This window comes from Carassius gibelio, chromosome A3, assembly GCF_023724105.1.
Source record: "Carassius gibelio isolate Cgi1373 ecotype wild population from Czech Republic chromosome A3, carGib1.2-hapl.c, whole genome shotgun sequence".
Taxonomy (NCBI): domain Eukaryota; kingdom Metazoa; phylum Chordata; class Actinopteri; order Cypriniformes; family Cyprinidae; genus Carassius; species Carassius gibelio.
The window spans coordinates 319,079-340,985 of record NC_068373.1 but is presented as its reverse complement, the minus strand read 5'-3'; the positions used below and the strand labels follow the sequence as shown (position 1 = coordinate 340,985).

General features: G+C 39.6%; 17 pseudogenes; all 17 read right to left on the bottom strand.

Annotated features, from left to right (window-relative positions):
* Nucleotides 1-697: 697 nt before the first annotated feature.
* Nucleotides 698-816, bottom strand: LOC127964918 (uncharacterized; annotated as a pseudogene).
* A 487-nt stretch (nucleotides 817-1,303) lies between these two features.
* LOC127964909 (uncharacterized) lies at nucleotides 1,304-1,422 on the bottom strand (annotated as a pseudogene).
* A 486-nt stretch (nucleotides 1,423-1,908) lies between these two features.
* Nucleotides 1,909-2,027, bottom strand: LOC127961792 (uncharacterized; annotated as a pseudogene).
* A 1,399-nt stretch (nucleotides 2,028-3,426) lies between these two features.
* On the bottom strand, nucleotides 3,427-3,545 carry LOC127962598 (uncharacterized; annotated as a pseudogene).
* A 1,397-nt stretch (nucleotides 3,546-4,942) lies between these two features.
* LOC127964904 (uncharacterized) lies at nucleotides 4,943-5,061 on the bottom strand (annotated as a pseudogene).
* Nucleotides 5,062-6,749: 1,688 nt separating this feature from the next.
* LOC127964901 (uncharacterized) lies at nucleotides 6,750-6,868 on the bottom strand (annotated as a pseudogene).
* A 1,688-nt stretch (nucleotides 6,869-8,556) lies between these two features.
* Nucleotides 8,557-8,675, bottom strand: LOC127964896 (uncharacterized; annotated as a pseudogene).
* Nucleotides 8,676-9,048: 373 nt separating this feature from the next.
* On the bottom strand, nucleotides 9,049-9,167 carry LOC127961785 (uncharacterized; annotated as a pseudogene).
* A 1,854-nt stretch (nucleotides 9,168-11,021) lies between these two features.
* On the bottom strand, nucleotides 11,022-11,140 carry LOC127964892 (uncharacterized; annotated as a pseudogene).
* A 487-nt stretch (nucleotides 11,141-11,627) lies between these two features.
* On the bottom strand, nucleotides 11,628-11,746 carry LOC127964890 (uncharacterized; annotated as a pseudogene).
* A 486-nt stretch (nucleotides 11,747-12,232) lies between these two features.
* Nucleotides 12,233-12,351, bottom strand: LOC127961780 (uncharacterized; annotated as a pseudogene).
* Nucleotides 12,352-14,211: 1,860 nt separating this feature from the next.
* Nucleotides 14,212-14,330, bottom strand: LOC127964889 (uncharacterized; annotated as a pseudogene).
* Nucleotides 14,331-14,817: 487 nt separating this feature from the next.
* Nucleotides 14,818-14,936, bottom strand: LOC127962396 (uncharacterized; annotated as a pseudogene).
* A 486-nt stretch (nucleotides 14,937-15,422) lies between these two features.
* Nucleotides 15,423-15,541, bottom strand: LOC127961771 (uncharacterized; annotated as a pseudogene).
* A 1,256-nt stretch (nucleotides 15,542-16,797) lies between these two features.
* On the bottom strand, nucleotides 16,798-16,916 carry LOC127961588 (uncharacterized; annotated as a pseudogene).
* Nucleotides 16,917-18,010: 1,094 nt separating this feature from the next.
* Nucleotides 18,011-18,129, bottom strand: LOC127961258 (uncharacterized; annotated as a pseudogene).
* A 487-nt stretch (nucleotides 18,130-18,616) lies between these two features.
* LOC127964888 (uncharacterized) lies at nucleotides 18,617-18,735 on the bottom strand (annotated as a pseudogene).
* Nucleotides 18,736-21,907: the final 3,172 nt, after the last annotated feature.

Sequence of the window (21,907 nt, the reverse complement as noted above, 5' to 3'; positions counted from 1 at the left end):
TACACAGGTCCATGACTGCTAAGATTCAAAGAATGGGCATTGACTCTTTTTTTTTCAAGATTATTATATAATTTGTGAAAAATTTACAAAAATCTTAAAGCAACTGGTATTACCAGGGGGTCTCCCATCCAATTACTAACCAGGCCGAAACCTGCTTAGCTTCCGAGCTCAGACATGATCTGGCATAGCCAGGGTGGAATGGCCATAAGCGAAGACTGCTGCAGAGAGAGAGCTATTTAAAGATCAGCCAATCTAATCGCCGGTACATTATACAGGACCAAACCTGCTTAGCTTCCGAGAGCAGACGAGATCAGGCATAGCCAGGTTGTTACGGTCGCAAGCGAAGGATACTGCAAAGAGAGGACTATTTAAAGATCAGCCAATCAAATCGTCCATACATTATATAAGTAGGAATGAAAATCCAAAAGCTTACAGCACCTGGTATTCCGAGGCGGTCTCCCATCCAAGCACTAACCAGGCCAATACCTGCTAAGATTAAGAGATCGGGCATTGGCTCTTTTTTTTTAAGATTATTATATAATTATTAATAAATTTCCAATAATATTAGAGCACCTGGTATTACCAGGGGGTGTAGCATCCAAACACTACACAGGTCCATGACTGCTAAGATTCAAAGAATGGGCATTGACTCTTTTTTTTTCAAGATTATTATATAATTTGTGAAAAATTTACAAAAATCTTAAAGCAACTGGTATTACCAGGGGGTCTCCCATCCAATTACTAACCAGGCCCAAACCTGCTTAGCTTCCGAGCTCAGACATGATCTGGCATAGCCAGGGTGGTATGGCCATAAGCGAAGACTGCTGCAAAGAGAGAGCTATTTAAAGATCAGTCAATCTAATCGCCGGTACATTATACAGGACCAAACCTGCTTAGCTTCCGAGAGCAGACGAGATCAGGCATAGCCAGGTTGTTACGGTCGCAAGCGAAGGATACTGCAAAGAGAGGACTATTTAAAGATCAGCCAATCAAATCGCCCATACATTATATAAGTAGGAATGAAAACCCAAAAGCTTACAGCACCTGGTATTCCGAGGCGGTCTCCCATCCAAGCACTAACCAGGCCAATACCTGCTAAGATTAAGAGATCGGGCATTGGCTCTTTTTTTTAAGATTATTATATAATTAGTAATAAATTTCCAATAATATTAGAGCACCTGGTATTCCGAGGCGGTCTCCCATCCAGACACTAAACAGGTCCATGACTGCTAAGATTCAAAGAATGGGCATTGACTCTTTTTTTTTTCAAGATTATTATATAATTTGTGAAAAATTTACAAAAATCTTAAAGCAACTGGTATTACCAGGGGGTCTCCCATCCAATTACTAACCAGGCCCAAACCTGCTTAGCTTCCGAGCTCAGACATGATCTGGCATAGCCAGGGTGGTATGGCCATAAGCGAAGACTGCTGCAAAGAGAGAGCTATTTAAAGATCAGCCAATCTAATCGCCGGTACATTATACAGGACCAAACCTGCTTAGCTTCCGAGAGCAGACGAGATCAGGCATAGCCAGGTTGTTACGGTCGCAAGCGAAGGATACTGCAAAGAGAGGACTATTTAAAGATCAGCCAATCAAATCGCCCATACATTATATAAGTAGGAATGAAAACCCAAAAGCTTACAGCACCTGGTATTCCGAGGCGGTCTCCCATCCAAGCACTAACCAGGCCAATACCTGCTAAGATTAAGAGATCGGGCATTGGCTCTTTTTTTAAGATTATTATATAATTAGTAATAAATTTCCAATAATATTAGAGCACCTGGTATTACCAGGGGGTCTCCCATCCAAACACTACACAGGTCCATGACTGCTAAGATTCAAAGAATGGGCATTGACTCTTTTTTTTTTCAAGATTATTATATAATTTGTGAAAAATTTACAAAAATCTTAAAGCAACTGGTATTACCAGGGGGTCTCCCATCCAATTACTAACCAGGCCCAAACCTGCTTAGCTTTCGAGCTCAGACATGATCTGGCATAGCCAGGGTGGTATGGCCATAAGCGAAGACTGCTGCAAAGAGAGAGCTATTTAAAGATCAGCCAATCTAATCGCCGGTACATTATATAAGTAGGAAAGAAAACCCTAAAGCTTAAAGCACCTGGTATTCCCAGGCGGTCTCCCATCCAAGCACTAACCAGGCCAATACCTGCTAAGATTAAGAGATCGGGCATTGACTCTTTTTTTTTTTTTTTTTTTTTAAAGATTATTATATAATTAGTAATGAATTTCCAATAATATTAGAGCACCTGGTTTTCCGAGGCGGTCTCCCATCCAAACACTAAACAGGTCCATAGCTGCTAAGATTCAAAGATTGGGCATTGACTCTTTTTGTTTCAAGATAATTATATAGTTAGTACAAATTTCCAAAAATATTACAGCAACTGGTATTCCGAGGCGGTCTCCCATCCAAGCACTAAACAGGTCCATACCTCCTAAGATTCAAAGATTGGGCATTTACTCTTTTTTTTTTTTTTTTTGCAAGATTATTATGTAATTAGTAAAAATTGCCAAAAATATTACAGCAACTGGTATTTCCCGGCCGTCTTCCATCCAAGTACTAACCAGGCAAAACCTGCTATTATTCAGAGATCGGGCATTGACTTTTTTTTTTTTTCAAGATTATTATATAATTTGTGAAAAATTTCCAAAAATCTTAAAGCAACTGGTATTACCAGGGTGTCTCCCATCCAATTACTAACCAGGCCCATACCTGCTAAGATTCAGATATGGGGCATTGACTCCTTTCATTTTTTCTTGCAAGATTATTATATAATTTGTGAAAAATTTCCAAAAATCTTAAAGCAACTGGTATTACCAGGGGGTCTGCCATCCAATTACTAACCAGGCCGAAACCTGCTTAGTTTCCGAGCTCAGACATGATCTGGCATAGCCAGGGTGGAATGGCCATAAGCGAAGACTGCTGCAAAGAGAGAGCTATTTAAAGATCAGCCAATCTAATCGCCGGTACATTATACAGGACCAAACCTGCTTAGCTTCCGAGAGCAGACGAGATCAGGCATAGCCAGGTTGTTACGGTCGCAAGCGAAGGATACTGCAAAGAGAAGACTATTTAAAGATCAGCCAATCAAATCGCCCATACATTATATAAGTAGGAATGAAAATCCAAAAGCTTACAGCACCTGGTATTCCCAGGCGGTCTCCCATCCAAGCACTAACCAGGCCAATACCTGCTAAGATTAAGAGATCGGGCATTGGCTCTTTTTTTTTTAAGATTATTATATAATTAGTAATACATTTCCAATAATATTAGAGCACCTGGTATTACCAGGGGGTCTCCCATCCAAACACTACACAGGTCAATGACTGCTAAGATTCAAAGAATGGGCATTCACTCTTTTTTTTTTCAAGATTATTATATAATTTGTGAAAAATTTACAAAAATCTTAAAGCAACTGGTATTACCAGGGGGTCTCCCATCCAATTACTAACCAGGCCCAAACGTGCTTAGCTTCCGAGCTCAGACATGATCTGGCATAGCCAGGGTGGTATGGCCATAAGCGAAGACTGCTGCAAAGAGAGAGCTATTTAAAGATCAGTCAGTCTAATCGCCGGTACATTATATAAGTAGGAAAGAAAACCCTAAAGCTTAAAGCACCTGGTATTCCCAGGCGGTCTCCCATCCAAGCACTAACCAGGCCAATACCTGCTAAGATTAAGAGATCGGGCATTGACTCTTTTTTTTTTTTTTAAAGATTATTATATAATTAGTAATGAATTTCCAATAATATTAGAGCACCTGGTTTTCCGAGGCGGTCTCCCATCCAAACACTAAACAGGTCCATAGCTGCTAAGATTCAAAGATTGGGCATTGACTCTTTTTGTTTCAAGATAATTATATAATTAGTACAAATTTCCAAAAATATTACAGCAACTGGTATTCCGAGGCGGTCTCCCATCCAAGCACTAAACAGGTCCATACCTCCTAAGATTCAAAGATTGGGCATTTACTCTTTTTTTTTTTTTTTTTTTTGTTGCAAGATTATTATGTAATTAGTAAAAATTGCCAAAAATATTACAGCAACTGGTATTTCCCGGCCGTCTTCCATCCAAGTACTAACCAGGCAAAACCTGCTATTATTCAGAGATCGGGCATTGACTTTTTTTTTTTTTTCAAGATTATTATATAATTTGTGAAAAATTTCCAAAAATCTTAAAGCAACTGGTATTACCAGGGTGTCTCCCATCCAATTACTAACCAGGCCCATACCTGCTAAGATTCAGATATGGGGCATTGACTCCTTTCTTTTTTTCTTGCAAGATTATTATATAATTTGTGAAAAATTTCCAAAAATCTTAAAGCAACTGGTATTACCAGGGGGTCTGCCATCCAATTACTAACCAGGCCGAAACCTGCTTAGTTTCCGAGCTCAGACATGATCTGGCATAGCCAGGGTGGAATGGCCATAAGCGAAGACTGCTGCAAAGAGAGAGCTATTTAAAGATCAGCCAATCGAATCGCCGGTACATTATACAGGACCAAACCTGCTTAGCTTCCGAGAGCAGACGAGATCAGGCATAGCCAGGTTGTTACGGTCGCAAGCGAAGGATACTGCAAAGAGAAGACTATTTAAAGATCAGCCAATCAAATCGCCCATACATTATATAAGTAGGAATGAAAATCCAAAAGCTTACAGCACCTGGTATTCCGAGGCGGTCTCCCATCCAAGCACTAACCAGGCCAATACCTGCTAAGATTAAGAGATCGGGCATTGGCTCTTTTTTTTTACGATTATTATATAATTAGTAATAAATTTCCAATAATATTAGAGCACCTGGTATTACCAGGGGGTCTCCCATCCAAACACTACACAGGTCAATGACTGCTAAGATTCAAAGATTGGGCATTCACTCTTTTTTTTTCAAGATTATTATATAATTTGTGAAAAATTTACAAAAATCTTAAAGCAACTGGTATTACCAGGGGGTCTCCCATCCAATTACTAACCAGGCCCAAACCTGCTTAGCTTCCGAGCTCAGACATGATCTGGCATAGCCAGGGTGGTATGGCCATAAGCAAAGACTGCTGCAAAGAGAGAGCTATTTAAAGATCAGTCAATCTAATCGCCGGTACATTATATAAGTAGGAAAGAAAACCCTAAAGCTTAAAGCACCTGGTATTCCCAGGCGGTCTCCCATCCAAGCACTAACCAGGCCAATACCTGCTAAGATTAAGAGATCGGGCATTGACTCTTTTTTTTTTTTTTTTTTTTTTTTTAAGATTATTATATAATTAGTAATAAATTTCCAATAATATTAGAGCACCTGGTATTCCGAGGCGGTCTCCCATCCAGACACTAAACAGGTCCATGACTGCTAAGATTCAAAGAATGGGCATTGACTCTTTTTTTTTTCAAGATTATTATATAATTTGTGAAAAATTTACAAAAATCTTAGAGCAACTGGTATTACCAGGGGGTCTCCCATCCAATTACTAACCAGGCCCAAACCTGCTAAGATTAAGAGATCGGGCATTGACTCTTTTTTTTTTTTTTTTTTTTTTTTTAAAGATTATTATATAATTAGTAATGAATTTCCAATAATATTAGAGCACCTGGTTTTCCGAGGCGGTCTCCCATCCAAACACTAAACAGGTCCATAGCTGCTAAGATTCAAAGATTGGGCATTGACTCTTTTTGTTTCAAGATAATTATATAGTTAGTACAAATTTCCAAAAATATTACAGCAACTGGTATTCCGAGGCGGTCTCCCATCCAAGCACTAAACAGGTCCATACCTCCTAAGATTCAAAGATTGGGCATTTACTCTTTTTTTTTTTTTTTTGCAAGATTATTATGTAATTAGTAAAAATTGCCAAAAATATTACAGCAACTGGTATTTCCCGGCCGTCTTCCATCCAAGTACTAACCAGGCAAAACCTGCTATTATTCAGAGATCAGGCATTGACTTTTTTTTTTTTTCAAGATTATTATATAATTTGTGAAAAATTTCCAAAAATCTTAAAGCAACTGGTATTACCAGGGTGTCTCCCATCCAATTACTAACCAGGCCCATACCTGCTAAGATTCAGATATGGGGCATTGACTCCTTTCTTTTTTTCTTGCAAGATTATTATATAATTTGTGAAAAATTTCCAAAAATCTTAAAGCAACTGGTATTACCAGGGGGTCTGCCATCCAATTACTAACCAGGCCGAAACCTGCTTAGTTTCCGAGCTCAGACATGATCTGGCATAGCCAGGGTGGAATGGCCATAAGCGAAGACTGCTGCAAAGAGAGAGCTATTTAAAGATCAGCCAATCTAATCGCCGGTACATTATACAGGACCAAACCTGCTTAGCTTCCGAGAGCAGACGAGATCAGGCATAGCCAGGTTGTTACGGTCGCAAGCGAAGGATACTGCAAAGAGAAGACTATTTAAAGATCAGCCAATCAAATCGCCCATACATTATATAAGTAGGAATGAAAATCCAAAAGCTTACAGCACCTGGTATTCCGAGGCGGTCTCCCATCCAAGCACTAACCAGGCCAATACCTGCTAAGATTAAGAGATCGGGCATTGGCTCTTTTTTTTTAAGATTATTATATAATTAGTAATAAATTTCCAATAATATTAGAGCACCTGGTATTACCAGGGGGTCTCCCATCCAAACACTACACAGGTCAATGACTGCTAAGATTCAAAGATTGGGCATTCACTCTTTTTTTTTCAAGATTATTATATAATTTGTGAAAAATTTACAAAAATCTTAAAGCAACTGGTATTACCAGGGGGTCTCCCATCCAATTACTAACCAGGCCCAAACCTGCTTAGCTTCCGAGCTCAGACATGATCTGGCATAGCCAGGGTGGTATGGCCATAAGCAAAGACTGCTGCAAAGAGAGAGCTATTTAAAGATCAGTCAATCTAATCGCCGGTACATTATATAAGTAGGAAAGAAAACCCTAAAGCTTAAAGCACCTGGTATTCCCAGGCGGTCTCCCATCCAAGCACTAACCAGGCCAATACCTGCTAAGATTAAGAGATCGGGCATTGACTCTTTTTTTTTTTTTTTTTTTTTTAAGATTATTATATAATTAGTAATAAATTTCCAATAATATTAGAGCACCTGGTATTCCGAGGCGGTCTCCCATCCAGACACTAAACAGGTCCATGACTGCTAAGATTCAAAGAATGGGCATTGACTCTTTTTTTTTTCAAGATTATTATATAATTTGTGAAAAATTTACAAAAATCTTAGAGCAACTGGTATTACCAGGGGGTCTCCCATCCAATTACTAACCAGGCCCAAACCTGCTAAGATTAAGAGATCGGGCATTGACTCTTTTTTTTTTTTTTTTTTTTTTTTTAAAGATTATTATATAATTAGTAATGAATTTCCAATAATATTAGAGCACCTGGTTTTCCGAGGCGGTCTCCCATCCAAACACTAAACAGGTCCATAGCTGCTAAGATTCAAAGATTGGGCATTGACTCTTTTTGTTTCAAGATAATTATATAGTTAGTACAAATTTCCAAAAATATTACAGCAACTGGTATTCCGAGGCGGTCTCCCATCCAAGCACTAAACAGGTCCATACCTCCTAAGATTCAAAGATTGGGCATTTACTCTTTTTTTTTTTTTTTTGCAAGATTATTATGTAATTAGTAAAAATTGCCAAAAATATTACAGCAACTGGTATTTCCCGGCCGTCTTCCATCCAAGTACTAACCAGGCAAAACCTGCTATTATTCAGAGATCGGGCATTGACTTTTTTTTTTTTTTTTTAAGATTATTATATAATTTGTGAAAAATTTCCAAAAATCTTAAAGCAACTGGTATTACCAGGGTGTCTCCCATCCAATTACTAACCAGGCCCATACCTGCTAAGATTCAGATATGGGGCATTGACTCCTTTCTTTTTTTCTTGCAAGATTATTATATAATTTGTGAAAAATTTCCAAAAATCTTAAAGCAACTGGTATTACCAGGGGGTCTGCCATCCAATTACTAACCAGGCCGAAACCTGCTTAGTTTCCGAGCTCAGACATGATCTGGCATAGCCAGGGTGGAATGGCCATAAGCGAAGACTGCTGCAAAGAGAGAGCTATTTAAAGATCAGCCAATCTAATCGCCGGTACATTATACAGGACCAAACCTGCTTAGCTTCCGAGAGCAGACGAGATCAGGCATAGCCAGGTTGTTACGGTCGCAAGCGAAGGATACTGCAAAGAGAAGACTATTTAAAGATCAGCCAATCAAATCGCCCATACATTATATAAGTAGGAATGAAAATCCAAAAGCTTACAGCACCTGGTATTCCGAGGCGGTCTCCCATCCAAGCACTAACCAGGCCAATACCTGCTAAGATTAAGAGATCGGGCATTGGCTCTTTTTTTTTACGATTATTATATAATTAGTAATAAATTTCCAATAATATTAGAGCACCTGGTATTACCAGGGGGTCTCCCATCCAAACACTACACAGGTCAATGACTGCTAAGATTCAAAGATTGGGCATTCACTCTTTTTTTTTCAAGATTATTATATAATTTGTGAAAAATTTACAAAAATCTTAAAGCAACTGGTATTACCAGGGGGTCTCCCATCCAATTACTAACCAGGCCCAAACCTGCTTAGCTTCCGAGCTCAGACATGATCTGGCATAGCCAGGGTGGTATGGCCATAAGCAAAGACTGCTGCAAAGAGAGAGCTATTTAAAGATCAGTCAATCTAATCGCCGGTACATTATATAAGTAGGAAAGAAAACCCTAAAGCTTAAAGCACCTGGTATTCCCAGGCGGTCTCCCATCCAAGCACTAACCAGGCCAATACCTGCTAAGATTAAGAGATCGGGCATTGACTCTTTTTTTTTTTTTTTTTTTTTTTTTAAGATTATTATATAATTAGTAATAAATTTCCAATAATATTAGAGCACCTGGTATTACCAGGGGGTCTCCCATCCAAACACTACACAGGTCCATGACTGCTAAGATTCAAAGAATGGGCATTGACTCTTTTTTTTTTTCAAAATTATTATATAATTTGTGAAAAATTTACAAAAATCTTAAAGCAACTGGTATTACCAGGGGGTCTCCCATCCAATTACTAACCAGGCCCAAACCTGCTTAGCTTTCGAGCTCAGACATGATCTGGCATAGCCAGGGTGGTATGGCCATAAGCGAAGACTGCTGCAAAGAGAGAGCTATTTAAAGATCAGCCAATCTAATCGCCGGTACATTATATAAGTAGGAAAGAAAACCCTAAAGCTTAAAGCACCTGGTATTCCCAGGCGGTCTCCCATCCAAGCACTAACCAGGCCAATACCTGCTAAGATTAAGAGATCGGGCATTGACTCTTTTTTTTTAAGATTATTATATAATTAGTAATAAATTTCCAATAATATTAGAGCACCTGGTTTTCCGAGGCGGTCTCCCATCCAAGCACTAAACAGGTCCATACCTCCTAAGATTCAAACATTTACTCTTTTTTTTTTTTTTTTTTTGCAAGATTATTATGTAATTAGTAAAAATTGCCAAAAATATTACAGCAACTGGTATTTCCCGGCCGTCTTCCATCCAAGTACTAACCAGGCAAAACCTGCTATTATTCAGAGATCAGGCATTGACTTTTTTTTTTTTTTTTCAAGATTATTATATAATTTGTGAAAAATTTCCAAAAATCTTAAAGCAACTGGTATTACCACAGTGTCTCCCATCCAATTACTAACCAGGCCCATACCTGCTACGATTCAGATATGGGGCATTGACTCCTTTCTTTTTTTCTTGCAAGATTATTATATAATTTGTGAAAAATTTCCAAAAATCTTAAAGCAACTGGTATTACCAGGGGGTCTCCCATCCAATTACTAACCAGGCCGAAACCTGCTTAGCTTCCGAGCTCAGACATGATCTGGCATAGCCAGGGTGGAATGGCCATAAGCGAAGACTGCTGCAGAGAGAGAGCTATTTAAAGATCAGCCAATCTAATCGCCGGTACATTATACAGGACCAAACCTGCTTAGCTTCCGAGAGCAGACGAGATCAGGCATAGCCAGGTTGTTACGGTCGCAAGCGAAGGATACTTCAAAGAGAGGACTATTTAAAGATCAGCCAATCAAATCGCCCATACATTATATAAGTAGGAATGAAAACCCAAAAGCTTACAGCACCTGGTATTCCGAGGCGGTCTCCCATCCAAGCACTAACCAGGCCAATACCTGCTAAGATTAAGAGATCGGGCATTGGCTCTTTTTTTTTAAGATTATTATATAATTAGTAATAAATTTCCAATAATATTAGAGCACCTGGTATTACCAGGGTGTCTCCCATCCAAACACTACACAGGTCCATGACTGCTAAGATTCAAAGAATGGGCATTGACTCTTTTTTTTTCAAGATTATTATATAATTTGTGAAAAATTTACAAAAATCTTAAAGCAACTGGTATTACCAGGGGGTCTCCCATCCAATTACTAACCAGGCCGAAACCTGCTTAGCTTCCGAGCTCAGACATGATCTGGCATAGCCAGGGTGGAATGGCCATAAGCGAAGACTGCTGCAGAGAGAGAGCTATTTAAAGATCAGCCAATCTAATCGCCGGTACATTATACAGGACCAAACCTGCTTAGCTTCCGAGAGCAGACGAGATCAGGCATAGCCAGGTTGTTACGGTCGCAAGCGAAGGATACTGCAAAGAGAGGACTATTTAAAGATCAGCCAATCAAATCGTCCATACATTATATAAGTAGGAATGAAAATCCAAAAGCTTACAGCACCTGGTATTCCGAGGCGGTCTCCCATCCAAGCACTAACCAGGCCAATACCTGCTAAGATTAAGAGATCGGGCATTGGCTCTTTTTTTTTAAGATTATTATATAATTATTAATAAATTTCCAATAATATTAGAGCACCTGGTATTACCAGGGGGTGTAGCATCCAAACACTACACAGGTCCATGACTGCTAAGATTCAAAGAATGGGCATTGACTCTTTTTTTTTTCAAGATTATTATATAATTTGTGAAAAATTTACAAAAATCTTAAAGCAACTGGTATTACCAGGGGGTCTCCCATCCAATTACTAACCAGGCCCAAACCTGCTTAGCTTCCGAGCTCAGACATGATCTGGCATAGCCAGGGTGGTATGGCCATAAGCGAAGACTGCTGCAAAGAGAGAGCTATTTAAAGATCAGTCAATCTAATCGCCGGTACATTATACAGGACCAAACCTGCTTAGCTTCCGAGAGCAGACGAGATCAGGCATAGCCAGGTTGTTACGGTCGCAAGCGAAGGATACTGCAAAGAGAGGACTATTTAAAGATCAGCCAATCAAATCGCCCATACATTATATAAGTAGGAATGAAAACCCAAAAGCTTACAGCACCTGGTATTCCGAGGCGGTCTCCCATCCAAGCACTAACCAGGCCAATACCTGCTAAGATTAAGAGATCGGGCATTGGCTCTTTTTTTTAAGATTATTATATAATTAGTAATAAATTTCCAATAATATTAGAGCACCTGGTATTCCGAGGCGGTCTCCCATCCAGACACTAAACAGGTCCATGACTGCTAAGATTCAAAGAATGGGCATTGACTCTTTTTTTTTTCAAGATTATTATATAATTTGTGAAAAATTTACAAAAATCTTAAAGCAACTGGTATTACCAGGGGGTCTCCCATCCAATTACTAACCAGGCCCAAACCTGCTTAGCTTCCGAGCTCAGACATGATCTGGCATAGCCAGGGTGGTATGGCCATAAGCGAAGACTGCTGCAAAGAGAGAGCTATTTAAAGATCAGCCAATCTAATCGCCGGTACATTATACAGGACCAAACCTGCTTAGCTTCCGAGAGCAGACGAGATCAGGCATAGCCAGGTTGTTACGGTCGCAAGCGAAGGATACTGCAAAGAGAGGACTATTTAAAGATCAGCCAATCAAATCGCCCATACATTATATAAGTAGGAATGAAAACCCAAAAGCTTACAGCACCTGGTATTCCGAGGCGGTCTCCCATCCAAGCACTAACCAGGCCAATACCTGCTAAGATTAAGAGATCGGGCATTGGCTCTTTTTTTAAGATTATTATATAATTAGTAATAAATTTCCAATAATATTAGAGCACCTGGTATTACCAGGGGGTCTCCCATCCAAACACTACACAGGTCCATGACTGCTAAGATTCAAAGAATGGGCATTGACTCTTTTTTTTTTCAAGATTATTATATAATTTGTGAAAAATTTACAAAAATCTTAAAGCAACTGGTATTACCAGGGGGTCTCCCATCCAATTACTAACCAGGCCCAAACCTGCTTAGCTTTCGAGCTCAGACATGATCTGGCATAGCCAGGGTGGTATGGCCATAAGCGAAGACTGCTGCAAAGAGAGAGCTATTTAAAGATCAGCCAATCTAATCGCCGGTACATTATATAAGTAGGAAAGAAAACCCTAAAGCTTAAAGCACCTGGTATTCCCAGGCGGTCTCCCATCCAAGCACTAACCAGGCCAATACCTGCTAAGATTAAGAGATCGGGCATTGACTCTTTTTTTTTAAGATTATTATATAATTAGTAATAAATTTCCAATAATATTAGAGCACCTGGTTTTCCGAGGCGGTCTCCCATCCAAGCACTAAACAGGTCCATACCTCCTAAGATTCAAAGATTGGGCATTTACTCTTTTTTTTTTTTTTTTTTGCAAGATTATTATGTAATTAGTAAAAATTGCCAAAAATATTACAGCAACTGGTATTTCCCGGCCGTCTTCCATCCAAGTACTAACCAGGCAAAACCTGCTATTATTCAGAGATCAGGCATTGACTTTTTTTTTTTTTTTTCAAGATTATTATATAATTTGTGAAAAATTTCCAAAAATCTTAAAGCAACTGGTATTACCACAGTGTCTCCCATCCAATTACTAACCAGGCCCATACCTGCTAAGATTCAGATATGGGGCATTGACTCCTTTCTTTTTTTCTTGCAAGATTATTATATAATTTGTGAAAAATTTCCAAAAATTTTAAAGCAACTGGTATTACCAGGGGGTCTCCCATCCAATTACTAACCAGGCCGAAACCTGCTTAGCTTCCGAGCTCAGACATGATCTGGCATAGCCAGGGTGGAATGGCCATAAGCGAAGACTGCTGCAGAGAGAGAGCTATTTAAAGATCAGCCAATCTAATCGCCGGTACATTATACAGGACCAAACCTGCTTAGCTTCCGAGAGCAGACGAGATCAGGCATAGCCAGGTTGTTACGGTCGCAAGCGAAGGATACTGCAAAGAGAGGACTATTTAAAGATCAGCCAATCAAATCGCCCATACATTATATAAGTAGGAATGAAAACCCAAAAGCTTACAGCACCTGGTATTCCGAGGCGGTCTCCCATCCAAGCACTAACCAGGCCAATACCTGCTAAGATTAAGAGATCGGGCATTGGCTCTTTTTTTTTAAGATTATTATATAATTAGTAATAAATTTCCAATAATATTAGAGCACCTGGTATTACCAGGGTGTCTCCCATCCAAACACTACACAGGTCCATGACTGCTAAGATTCAAAGAATGGGCATTGACTCTTTTTTTTTCAAGATTATTATATAATTTGTGAAAAATTTACAAAAATCTTAAAGCAACTGGTATTACCAGGGGGTCTCCCATCCAATTACTAACCAGGCCGAAACCTGCTTAGCTTCCGAGCTCAGACATGATCTGGCATAGCCAGGGTGGAATGGCCATAAGCGAAGACTGCTGCAGAGAGAGAGCTATTTAAAGATCAGCCAATCTAATCGCCGGTACATTATACAGGACCAAACCTGCTTAGCTTCCGAGAGCAGACGAGATCAGGCATAGCCAGGTTGTTACGGTCGCAAGCGAAGGATACTGCAAAGAGAGGACTATTTAAAGATCAGCCAATCAAATCGTCCATACATTATATAAGTAGGAATGAAAATCCAAAAGCTTACAGCACCTGGTATTCCGAGGCGGTCTCCCATCCAAGCACTAACCAGGCCAATACCTGCTAAGATTAAGAGATCGGGCATTGGCTCTTTTTTTTTAAGATTATTATATAATTATTAATAAATTTCCAATAATATTAGAGCACCTGGTATTACCAGGGGGTGTAGCATCCAAACACTACACAGGTCCATGACTGCTAAGATTCAAAGAATGGGCATTGACTCTTTTTTTTTTCAAGATTATTATATAATTTGTGAAAAATTTACAAAAATCTTAAAGCAACTGGTATTACCAGGGGGTCTCCCATCCAATTACTAACCAGGCCCAAACCTGCTTAGCTTCCGAGCTCAGACATGATCTGGCATAGCCAGGGTGGTATGGCCATAAGCGAAGACTGCTGCAAAGAGAGAGCTATTTAAAGATCAGTCAATCTAATCGCCGGTACATTATACAGGACCAAACCTGCTTAGCTTCCGAGAGCAGACGAGATCAGGCATAGCCAGGTTGTTACGGTCGCAAGCGAAGGATACTGCAAAGAGAGGACTATTTAAAGATCAGCCAATCAAATCGCCCATACATTATATAAGTAGGAATGAAAACCCAAAAGCTTACAGCACCTGGTATTCCGAGGCGGTCTCCCATCCAAGCAATAACCAGGCCAATACCTGCTAAGATTAAGAGATCGGGCATTGGCTCTTTTTTTTAAGATTATTATATAATTAGTAATAAATTTCCAATAATATTAGAGCACCTGGTATTCCGAGGCGGTCTCCCATCCAGACACTAAACAGGTCCATGACTGCTAAGATTCAAAGAATGGGCATTGACTCTTTTTTTTTTCAAGATTATTATATAATTTGTGAAAAATTTACAAAAATCTTAAAGCAACTGGTATTACCAGGGGGTCTCCCATCCAATTACTAACCAGGCCCAAACCTGCTTAGCTTCCAAGCTCAGACATGATCTGGCATAGCCAGGGTGGTATGGCCATAAGCGAAGACTGCTGCAAAGAGAGAGCTATTTAAAGATCAGCCAATCTAATCGCCGGTACATTATACAGGACCAAACCTGCTTAGCTTCCGAGAGCAGACGAGATCAGGCATAGCCAGGTTGTTACGGTCGCAAGCGAAGGATACTGCAAAGAGAGGACTATTTAAAGATCAGCCAATCAAATCGCCCATACATTATATAAGTAGGAATGAAAACCCAAAAGCTTACAGCACCTGGTATTCCGAGGCGGTCTCCCATCCAAGCACTAACCAGGCCAATACCTGCTAAGATTAAGAGATCGGGCATTGGCTCTTTTTTTAAGATTATTATATAATTAGTAATAAATTTCCAATAATATTAGAGCACCTGGTATTACCAGGGGGTCTCCCATCCAAACACTACACAGGTCCATGACTGCTAAGATTCAAAGAATGGGCATTGACTCTTTTTTTTTTCAAGATTATTATATAATTTGTGAAAAATTTACAAAAATCTTAAAGCAACTGGTATTACCAGGGGGTCTCCCATCCAATTACTAACCAGGCCCAAACCTGCTTAGCTTTCGAGCTCAGACATGATCTGGCATAGCCAGGGTGGTATGGCCATAAGCGAAGACTGCTGCAAAGAGAGAGCTATTTAAAGATCAGCCAATCTAATCGCCGGTACATTATATAAGTAGGAAAGAAAACCCTAAAGCTTAAAGCACCTGGTATTCCCAGGCGGTCTCCCATCCAAGCACTAACCAGGCCAATACCTGCTAAGATTAAGAGATCGGGCATTGACTCTTTTTTTTTAAGATTATTATATAATTAGTAATAAATTTCCAATAATATTAGAGCACCTGGTTTTCCGAGGCGGTCTCCCATCCAAGCACTAAACAGGTCCATACCTCCTAAGATTCAAAGATTGGGCATTTACTCTTTTTTTTTTTTTTTTTTTTTTTGCAAGATTATTATGTAATTAGTAAAAATTGCCAAAAATATTACAGCAACTGGTATTTCCCGGCCGTCTTCCATCCAAGTACTAACCAGGCAAAACCTGCTATTATTCAGAGATCAGGCATTGACTTTTTTTTTTTTTTCAAGATTATTATATAATTTGTGAAAAATTTCCAAAAATCTTAAAGCAACTGGTATTACCAGGGTGTCTCCCATCCAATTACTAACCAGGCCCATACCTGCTAAGATTCAGATATGGGGCATTGACTCCTTTCTTTTTTTCTTGCAAGATTATTATATAATTTGTGAAAAATTTCCAAATATCTTAAAGCGACTGGTATTACCAGGGGGTCTCCCATCCAATTACTAACCAGGCCGAAACCTGCTTAGCTTCCGAGCTCAGACATGATCTGGCATAGCCAGGGTGGAATGGCCATAAGCGAAGACTGCTGCAGAGAGAGAGCTATTTAAAGATCAGCCAATCTAATCGCCGGTACATTATACAGGACCAAACCTGCTTAGCTTCCGAGAGCAGACGAGATCAGGCATAGCCAGGTTGTTACGGTCGCAAGCGAAGGATACTGCAAAGAGAGGACTATTTAAAGATCAGCCAATCAAATCGCCCATACATTATATAAGTAGGAATGAAAACCCAAAAGCTTACAGCACCTGGTATTCCGAGGCGGTCTCCCATCCAAGCACTAACCAGGCCAATACCTGCTAAGATTAAGAGATCGGGCATTGGCTCTTTTTTTTTAAGATTATTATATAATTAGTAATAAATTTCCAATAATATTAGAGCACCTGGTATTACCAGGGTGTCTCCCATCCAAACACTACACAGGTCCATGACTGCTAAGATTCAAAGAATGGGCATTGACTCTTTTTTTTCCAAGATTATTATATAATTTGTGAAAAATTTACAAAAATCTTAAAGCAACTGGTATTACCAGGGGGTCTCCCATCCAATTACTAACCAGGCCCAAACCTGCTTAGCTTCCGAGCTCAGACATGATCTGGCATAGCCAGGGTGGAATGGCCATAAGCGAAGACTGCTGCAGAGAGAGAGCTATTTAAAGATCAGCCAATCTAATCGCCGGTACATTATACAGGACCAAACCTGCTTAGCTTCCGAGAGCAGACGAGATCAGGCATAGCCAGGTTGTTACGGTCGCAAGCGAAGGATACTTCAAAGAGAGGACTATTTAAAGATCAGCCAATCAAATCGCCCATACATTATATAAGTAGGAATGAAAACCCAAAAGCTTACAGCACCTGGTATTCCGAGGCGGTCTCCCATCCAAGCACTAACCAGGCCAATACCTGCTAAGATTAAGAGATCGGGCATTGGCTCTTTTTTTTTAAGATTATTATATAATTAGTAATAAATTTCCAATAATATTAGAGCACCTGGTATTACCAGGGTGTCTCCCATCCAAACACTACACAGGTCCATGACTGCTAAGATTCAAAGAATGGGCATTGACTCTTTTTTTTTCAAGATTATTATATAATTTGTGAAAAATTTACAAAAATCTTAAAGCAACTGGTATTACCAGGGGGTCTCCCATCCAATTACTAACCAGGCCGAAACCTGCTTAGCTTCCGAGCTCAGACATGATCTGGCATAGCCAGGGTGGAATGGCCATAAGCGAAGACTGCTGCAGAGAGAGAGCTATTTAAAGATCAGCCAATCTAATCGCCGGTACATTATACAGGACCAAACCTGCTTAGCTTCCGAGAGCAGACGAGATCAGGCATAGCCAGGTTGTTACGGTCGCAAGCGAAGGATACTGCAAAGAGAGGACTATTTAAAGATCAGCCAATCAAATCGTCCATACATTATATAAGTAGGAATGAAAATCCAAAAGCTTACAGCACCTGGTATTCCGAGGCGGTCTCCCATCCAAGCACTAACCAGGCCAATACCTGCTAAGATTAAGAGATCGGGCATTGGCTCTTTTTTTTTAAGATTATTATATAATTATTAATAAATTTCCAATAATATTAGAGCACCTGGTATTACCAGGGGGTGTAGCATCCAAACACTACACAGGTCCATGACTGCTAAGATTCAAAGAATGGGCATTGACTCTTTTTTTTTTCAAGATTATTATATAATTTGTGAAAAATTTACAAAAATCTTAAAGCAACTGGTATTACCAGGGGGTCTCCCATCCAATTACTAACCAGGCCCAAACCTGCTTAGCTTCCGAGCTCAGAAATGATCTGGCATAGCCAGGGTGGTATGGCCATAAGCGAAGACTGCTGCAAAGAGAGAGCTATTTAAAGATCAGTCAATCTAATCGCCGGTACATTATACAGGACCAAACCTGCTTAGCTTCCGAGAGCAGACGAGATCAGGCATAGCCAGGTTGTTACGGTCGCAAGCGAAGGATACTGCAAAGAGAGGACTATTTAAAGATCAGCCAATCAAATCGCCCATACATTATATAAGTAGGAATGAAAACCCAAAAGCTTACAGCACCTGGTATTCCGAGGCGGTCTCCCATCCAAGCACTAACCAGGCCAATACCTGCTAAGATTAAGAGATCGGGCATTGGCTCTTTTTTTTAAGATTATTATATAATTAGTAATAAATTTCCAATAATATTAGAGCACCTGGTATTCCGAGGCGGTCTCCCATCCTGACACTAAACAGGTCCATGACTGCTAAGATTCAAAGAATGGGCATTGACTCTTTTTTTTTTCAAGATTATTATATAATTTGTGAAAAATTTACAAAAATCTTAAAGCAACTGGTATTACCAGGGGGTCTCCCATCCAATTACTAACCAGGCCCAAACCTGCTTAGCTTCCGAGCTCAGACATGATCTGGCATAGCCAGGGTGGTATGGCCATAAGCGAAGACTGCTGCAAAGAGAGAGCTATTTAAAGATCAGCCAATCTAATCGCCGGTACATTATACAGGACCAAACCTGCTTAGCTTCCGAGAGCAGACGAGATCAGGCATAGCCAGGTTGTTACGGTCGCAAGCGAAGGATACTGCAAAGAGAGGACTATTTAAAGATCAGCCAATCAAATCGCCCATACATTATATAAGTAGGAATGAAAACCCAAAAGCTTACAGCACCTGGTATTCCGAGGCGGTCTCCCATCCAAGCACTAACCAGGCCAATACCTGCTAAGATTAAGAGATCGGGCATTGGCTCTTTTTTTAAGATTATTATATAATTAGTAATAAATTTCCAATAATATTAGAGCACCTGGTATTACCAGGGGGTCTCCCATCCAAACACTACACAGGTCCATGACTGCTAAGATTCAAAGAATGGGCATTGACTCTTTTTTTTTTCAAGATTATTATATAATTTGTGAAAAATTTACAAAAATCTTAAAGCAACTGGTATTACCAGGGGGTCTCCCATCCAATTACTAACTAGAGATGTTCCGATACCCTTTTTCTCTTCCCGATACCGATTCCGATACCTGGGCTCAGGGTATCGGCCGATACCGAGTACTGATCCGATACCTGGGTGTATATCTGTATACAGCTGTATATACTACTAGCCCTGTGTAAATTGCTAGAATTTTTTTATGGTGTGCTTCAGACAGATCCCTCAATAAAACATGAACAAATACATGGTGAACTACTGTATTTATTACAGTATTTTTATTATCTAACATGAATTTGACAGTATTATTTATTTTCTTATGCAAAAAAGAACTTCAAATGCAGCCAAAAATCTAACACCGCAAACTAAAAAAGGTATTTAAGTTTTACAATATAACTGTATAAAAAAACTGCAACAAATAAGTCTAGGAATATAAAAAAAGATCTATTAATCAGATAATCTCTAACAAGTAAAAAACAAGTAAAAAACAAGCAACCATCTAGGCATAATTATTATTATTATAGAGATGTATTATTATTACTGTAGGCTACAACAGTAGCTTTATATATTGTCAATTTACTCATGTAAACCAAACATTTATTTTAATGGGCTGCCATGAAGATCTTTGAGTGTCTGTGTTTATGATATGACAGTATTCTCAAATGAAACGGTAAATTCTCATGAAGTGACGGTTTATGCGTTCGTGTCCTCATGACACACAGCAGAGACTACAAAACAGCGAGCTCTCGCGCATCTGTGCCAGTCACCCACAGAGATGTAGATTTTGCGGGAGTAATATTTAAATAGTATTTTGCAGTTTAATATTCACAGACACTAGTATATATTCGGCTACTGTCTGGAGCCCTGCGCTTTGACTTACACGGAAGCGACTGAACGCAGTTGCCGGTACTGAATATACTCGAGAGTCTGTAACTACCGGTACTACAAAGACATACTGCTAACCACTGATCTATAATATAGTAGCGGCTTCACTGTCTTTTGGCAGTTTAGAATGTGATGAGTGATCCAGTCATATATAGATAAGGGCTGCTAACGCGTTTTCATTTCTTCTTCGCTGCTCTAAACAGGGGTTGCTTGTGGCAACACAGCACAACTTCCTGTGTTTTCAATGCATTTTGAGCAGCGAAGAAGAACCGTGCAGCGGTTAGGCAAAGCTTGCGGTCATAACTAGGTCTTTTTTAAGAAAATGGTATCGGATCGGTATATGGGTTCATTTACTCGCCGATGCCGATGCCAGAATTTGTTGTGGTATCGGAGATATTTCCGATACTAGTATCGGAATCGGAACAACTCTATTACTAACCAGGCCCAAACCTGCTTAGCTTTCGAGCTCAGACATGATCTGGCATAGCCAGGGTGGTATGGCCATAAGCGAAGACTGCTGCAAAGAGAGAGCTATTTAAAGATCAGCCAATCTAATCGCCGGTACATTATATAAGTAGGAAAGAAAACCCTAAAGCTTAAAGCACCTGGTATTCCCAGGCGGTCTCCCATCCAAGCACTAACCAGGCCAATACCTGCTAAGATTAAGAGATCGGGCATTGACTCTTTTTTTTTAAGATTATTATATAATTAGTAATAAATTTCCAATAATATTAGAGCACCTGGTTTTCCGAGGCGGTCTCCCATCCAAGCACTAAACAGGTCCATACCTCCTAAGATTCAAAGATTGGGCATTTACTCTTTTTTTTTTTTTTTTTTGCAAGATTATTATGTAATTAGTAAAAATTGCCAAAAATATTACAGCAACTGGTATTTCCCGGCCGTCTTCCATCCAAGTACTAACCAGGCAAAACCTGCTATTATTCAGAGATCAGGCATTGACTTTTTTTTTTTTTTTTCAAGATTATTATATAATTTGTGAAAAATTTCCAAAAATCTTAAAGCAACTGGTATTACCACAGTGTCTCCCATCCAATTACTAACCAGGCCCATACCTGCTAAGATTCAGATATGGGGCATTGACTCCTTTCTTTTTTTCTTGCAAGATTATTATATAATTTGTGAAAAATTTCCAAAAATCTTAAAGCAACTGGTATTACCAGGGGGTCTCCCATCCAATTACTAACCAGGCCGAAACCTGCTTAGCTTCCGAGCTCAGACATGATCTGGCATAGCCAGGGTGGAATGGCCATAAGCGAAGACTGCTGCAGAGAGAGAGCTATTTAAAGATCAGCCAATCTAATCGCCGGTACATTATACAGGACCAAACCTGCTTAGCTTCCGAGAGCAGACGAGATCAGGCATAGCCAGGTTGTTACGGTCGCAAGCGAAGGATACTGCAAAGAGAGGACTATTTAAAGATCAGCCAATCAAATCGCCCATACATTATATAAGTAGGAATGAAAACCCAAAAGCTTACAGCACCTGGTATTCCGAGGCGGTCTCCCATCCAAGCACTAACCAGGCCAATACCTGCTAAGATTAAGAGATCGGGCATTGGCTCTTTTTTTTTAAGATTATTATATAATTAGTAATAAATTTCCAATAATATTAGAGCACCTGGTATTACCAGGGTGTCTCCCATCCAAACACTACACAGGTCCATGACTGCTAAGATTCAAAGAATGGGCATTGACTCTTTTTTTTTCAAGATTATTATATAATTTGTGAAAAATTTACAAAAATCTTAAAGCAACTGGTATTACCAGGGGGTCTCCC